Source organism: Marmota monax, unplaced genomic scaffold (assembly GCF_021218885.2).
Source record: "Marmota monax isolate L192 unplaced genomic scaffold, Marmota_monax_Labrador192_F-V1.1 WCK01_AAM20220418_F8-fsc00404, whole genome shotgun sequence".
In the NCBI taxonomy this organism is placed as follows: Eukaryota; Metazoa; Chordata; class Mammalia; order Rodentia; family Sciuridae; genus Marmota; species Marmota monax.
Genome location: NW_026694380.1, coordinates 394,402 through 400,401, shown reverse-complemented (window position 1 = coordinate 400,401; position 6,000 = coordinate 394,402). Strand labels below are relative to the sequence as shown.

Sequence of the window (6,000 nt, the reverse complement as noted above, 5' to 3'; positions counted from 1 at the left end):
TTCTTTAACAGTCAAGAATTTCACACTGTTCTATTTCTTCTGAATTCATATTTCTATTTATACCCCAAACATTTTCCTAATGTAATATATTTTATGCTTGAAAGCCTTCTAGGGCTGGGGGTGTAGCTTGGTGTAGAGCACTTGCCTAGCACACGAGGCACTGGGTTCAATTCTCAGCACCACATAAAAAAATAAATAAATAAAGGTATTGTGTCTGTCTACAACTAAAAATTTTAAAAAAGAAAGCCTTCTATTTTCTGCAAAAAGTTATGTACATAAATTAAAACTGAATTTTAAAAATTTCCTGTGGCCATAAGGCTCTAAGTATTAAAAATTTCCTTCTGGGTTATAATAAATATATGTTTGTATTTATTTATATATATAAGTAAAACAAATATATTTGTGTCTATTATTTATAATTAACTTACCAAAATAACTTGAGGTCTGAGTACTATGGCACACTGACACGGGAAGCTGAGATAGGAGATTCCTGCATTCAAAGCCACCCTTAGCAACTTAGCAAGGCCCTAAGTAACTTAGCAAGACCTTGTCTCAAAATAAAATATAAAAATGGGTTGGGGGTGCTGGGGTTGTGGCTCAGTAGTAGAGTGCTTGCCTAGCATTTGTGAGGCACAGGGTTCAATTCTCACCACCACATAAAATAAGTAAAATAAAGGTCTATCAACAACTAAAATAAATTTTTTTAAAAAATGAGCAGGAGATAAGGCTTAGTAGTAAAGCATCCCTGGGTTCAATCCCCAGTACCAAAAAAAAAAAAAAATAGTACAAAGTAAAATCATATTGGAAGTATAGTTCTAAATAAGATAGTTGGGTAGTTGGGTCACTTCTTTTCAATTAGTTCATGTACTTATCGATGAGCACTATTTATTGCTAGAATTAGACAAGATTCAGCATAAATTCTATTCCTATCTTTCATTTTTATAGATGTGAGAGCTGAAAATTTTGTTCCTATAAATATTATAGGTGGGAATGAAAAACATTTTGTCATAGTGATGTCACTACCTTATTTGACATCACATTTAATAAGATACCTAAACACAGTGACCTATCATCAAAAATCAGTCACCTGGGTAAATGGATGGAACTGAAGAACATCATGCTAAGTGAAAGGGACTCAGAAAATCAAAGGTGGAATGTCTTCTGTTATATGCAGAAGCTAGAGCACAGTAAGGAAGAAAGGGGGTGAGGTGGAACCCCATGAAAATGAAGGGAAGATCCGTTGAGCAGAGGAAGTAGCTTGAGGGGGAGGGAAGAAGGACAAAAAAAAAAAAAACAGGAGAAACTGTGGAATGAAGTTATGCTATGTATATATATGACTATACCACAGTGAATATCACCTTGATGTAAATCTACAATGCTCTAATTTTTAAAAACTATATATAAGTAGAAGGAAAATCAGTAGAGTAGAGGAAAGGGAAGAGGGGGAGTTGAAGAGGGAAAGAGGAAATTCTGGGAACTGAATTATATTCAATGCATATATGATTATGTTAAAAAAACTGATACTATGTGTGACTATAATTCAATAATAAAAAACATTCAAGATCAATCAACTGGCTGGATATAGTAACACATTCCTATAATCCCAGATACTTGGTAGAATGAGGTAGGAGCATCACAAGTTCAAGCCAGCCTAGATAATTTAGCAAAGCACTGTCTCAAAAATTTTTAAAAAGCCGGGCATGGTGGCCCACACCTGTAATCCCAACAGCTCAGGAGGCTGAGAGAGGAGGATCCCGAGTTCAAAGCCAGCCTCAGCAAAAGCAAGGCACTAAGCAACTCAGTAAGACCCTGTCTCTAGGGGTTGAGGTTGTGATTCAGTGGTACAGTACTTGCCTAGCACATGTGAGGCCCTGGGTTCAATCCTCAGCACCACATAAAAATAAATAAATAAAATAAAGATATTGTGTCCACTTACAACCAAAAAATAAATAAATATATATATATATATATATATATATATATATATATATATTTTTTTTTAATATCCTGTCTTTAAATAAAATACAAAATAGGGCTGGGATGTGGCTCAGTGAGTGAGTGCCCCTGAGTTCAATCCCCAGTATCCAAAAAAAAATTAAAGAAGGATTGGGGATGCAGCTCAGTGGTAGAACATACATACACCTAGCATGAACTGAGGCCCTGGATTCAATTCTTAGCACACAAAAATAAATAAATAAAATAAACACAGTTACCATATAATCCAGCAACTCCACTGATAAGATACAAATTGCAGATAAACAAATACATGTATACACATACTCATAACAACACCATCTAGAAACAGCTTAAATGTCCATCAACAGATAAATAAAACAAATTATGGCATATCCACACAATGGAATATTATCCAACCATTAAAAAGGAATAAAGTCATGATAAATGCATCTCCAAAACATGCCAAGTAAAAAATGCTAGACACAAAAAGCTCCATAGTCTATGATTTCAAATGTCCAGGATAGGTAAATGCTCAGGGACAGAACATATATTGGTGGTTGCCAGGGCCTGGGGAAAGAAGGGGAATAGAGAGCTGCAGCTTAATGGGAACAGGATATCCTTTTGGGGTGATGGAAATGTTTAGGAACTAAATAGCCGTGGTAGTCATGCAACACTGGGACTGTACTAAATATCACTGAATTGTTTATTTATTTTTTTAATATACTTTTTTGTACTGGGACACAATACCTTTATTTATTTATTTTTATGTGGTGCTGAGGATCAAACCCAGGGCCTCGCACATGCTAGGCGAGCGCTCTACCTTTGAGCCACAACCCCAGCCTGAATTGTTCATTTAAAAAGGGTTCATTTTATGTTCTGTGAAATTTTTTTTAACCAAAACAGTTAAAAAATAATAATAACGAATTCTCCTTCAACTTGTAGAAAGGAAACAGAATGAAAGTATCTATTCCCTGATAACAAAGGCATTCACTTTCTCAAAACTAACACAGATTTTTCAAATTGTCCCCTTTGGTGCCCTGGATGTTGCCACACTCCTAAATTCTGTCTTGGGCCTTCTTTCCATGGTAAGGAAGCCTGAATGGGGGAAGAGGAGGGGATACCTGTGCCAGCTTCACAGGGATCTCTCGGGCCCTCCACATCCAACGGGAAGTGTTAGATCTGAGAACGATCCCCTTAAATCTACCCAAGTTCATGTAGCCCTGGGACATTCCTCTGGCACTACAGGGACATCCATGCCTACACACCAAATGGGCAACACTGCACAGTATACTGTTTGGGAACACCTGCAGAGCACATAGAGAGTGAAATTGTGGCCATCTGCAAAGGAAGTCTATGTAAGAAATTCAGAAGCAAAGACACCTGTGTGTGTTGGGGGGTTGTCTTTGCAAAGGGACTCCAAGGTCCTGGGAATTTAGTTCTTAAACTGGGGTCAGGTACCCCATTCACCTTTCCCTCTGCATGCTGATTTGATGCATTCTTCTTTGGGTACAGTCTATTCACACTATTTTTAGGAGGGAGGATGAGTGTGAGGGGAGAGTGCTGAGCTGGCAAGGGGGAGGTAAGATGTGACTCAGCAGAGAGGGGCTGAGATTGACGAAGAATTTTTTAAAAAATACAGCAAATACTTGTCTGGGTTTATAGACCTAAAGTCAGAACCAGTAATGGGGATATGGAGCAAGGTTGGGAGTGAGATGTAGGAATGACTGATTTTCAGCAAGCTCTGAATCTGAGAAGTAGTCAAGAAAGGGGAGGCTGGGGATGCAGCTCAGTGGTAGAGCATGTGCTTAGTATGCACAAGGTCCTGGGTTCGATCCCCAGCTCCACTAAAAAAATACATATGTTCATTACCTACATATTATTGTAAGGAGGATGTCACTTCTCAGCCACAAAGATAATTGGGTTTAACTGGGCAATTTAATAAAAATGAGTATTAGCGGGGGGCTGAAGGAGGGCACTCCAGGCTCAGGGAGATGGCATAGCCATCTACCAAGAGATAAGATCGGAGTGTGGTAAATCCTGACTCTCAGAAGAGCACACAAGGTAGGAAAGACCCTTGGTGGGGAAAAGGGCTCAGGCAGCCGGAGAGCAGCTGAGTGATATATTATCAGCGGCATTCTTGCTCTATAGGGAAGGAGGAAGTAGGGAGAGGCTGACAGAAAAGGCACAGCTGAGGATTCCAGGCCCCTGAGTGGTGAGCAGGTACATGTGTCACCCCAAGGGTGCAATCTGTGGGCTACTTGGAGAATGGCATGTTGGCATCTTTTGGGGGGGATGGAGGGGCAGGGTGTACTGGGGGTTGGATCCAAGGTGCTTTTTAAACACTGAGCCATATCCCTAGTCCTTTTATTTTTCCCAAGGCAAGGTCACACTAAGTTGCTTAGGGCCTTGCTAAATTGTTGAGATTGACCTCAAACTTGCCATCCTCTTGCCTCAGCCTCCTGAGCTGCTAGAATTACAGGCATGAGCCACCATGCCCAGCTAGGCATCTTAAATTTCAAACAGAATAAATGTGGTGCATGCCTATAATCCCCGCTACTTGAGAGACTGAGGCAGGAGGATGCAAGTTTTAGGCCAACCTGCATAATGTAGAGAACTTATCTCAAAATAAAGAGGGGGGAAGAGTCTGGCATGGTTGGGTATGCCTATAATCCCAGCAACTCAGGAGGCTGAGGCAAAAGGACCCCAAGTTTGAGGCCAGCCTCAGCAACTTAGTGAGGCCCTGTCTCAAAAATAAAAAGGGCTGGCAATATGGTTCAGTGGTTAAGTGCCCCTGGGTTCAATCCTGAGTACCAAAAAAAAAAAAAGGGGGGGTGGATTGGGGGGGATAAAAGGCTTAAGGATGTAGCCCAGTGGTAGAGCAACCTTCTAGGTTCAATCTCCAGTAACCACACACTTACATACCTATAGCCCCTCACCCCAGAAAAAAATCAGAAAGTACCAGATGCTGATAATCATCAGAGTGAGATCCTAGGAAGAAAGTAGCTTCATTGGAATCGAGATAAAATTTGTTGGAAGGAGACCAAAAAGCTTTAAGAGGGAGGTCTTTACTATGTACCTTATATTCTTTTTGAATTCTGACTCATGAATGATTCTATAAAAAAAAATATATATATATATATATATATATATATATATATATATCAATCACCAGGACTCCTGCCCTGCAGGCAGAGCCAAGTGTAAATTGGAAAAGAGAGAGGGGAAAATGTGAAGATTTGGCTGTAAGACAGGAAGGTTTTATTTAAAAGGATTTAAAAAGTCCAGGCTGATGGCCCTCCTCCTTTCCTACTGATTGCAAGAAATACAGTATTCCAGTCTGTGCTAAGCACAATTATAAAAGTATACCCACAGTTGAAAATATTTTAAATGCCTCAGAGAAATATCTGGCCTTTCCTACTGTTTTGGATTATAGAGGTCACTATCCTCCTCCTTTAGTAACCAAGAGTGTATCCTAAACCATAAACTAGCTAGCCTTGAAAAATTCTCCCAGATATGCACACAAAAATGCACACTCCTGGGTGCAGTGGCACAGGCCTGCAATCCCAGTGACTTGGGAGGGTGAGGCAGGAGGATTGCAAGTTCAAGGCCAGCCTCTACAATTTAGCAAGACTTTATCTCAAAAAATATAAGGGACTAGGGGTGTAGGTCAATGGTAGAGGACCCTGGTTTCAATCCCTAGTATTGATGGTAATAATAATAAAATAATAAAAAATAAATGCACACACCCCTTATTGAGAGTAAACTATTATGGGCCCATGGAGAGAGAAAAGATTTCAGAAAGTAACTGCTCCACTACATTGTAGAAAATACTGAAACCTCTGGAGCCTTGATGACTTGAAGCCTGGACTAGCTAGAAGCAGCGGCACACATAAGTAATCCCAAATATTCGGGAGGCTTAGCAGTAGGATCACAAACTCTAGGCCAGCCTGAGCAACTTAGTTAGATTCTGTCTCAAAATAAAATAAAAGGGTGGGGCCTAGTGGCACACATCTGTGATACCAGCAACTCAGATGGCTGAGGCAG

General features: G+C 40.0%; 1 non-coding gene across 1 annotated transcript; it reads left to right on the top strand.

The window, feature by feature from the left end:
* Positions 1-3,731: 3,731 nt before the first annotated feature.
* Positions 3,732-3,803, top strand: Trnat-agu (transfer RNA threonine (anticodon AGU)). Its single transcript has one exon. It is a non-coding gene; the product is annotated as a tRNA-Thr (tRNA).
* Positions 3,804-6,000: the final 2,197 nt, after the last annotated feature.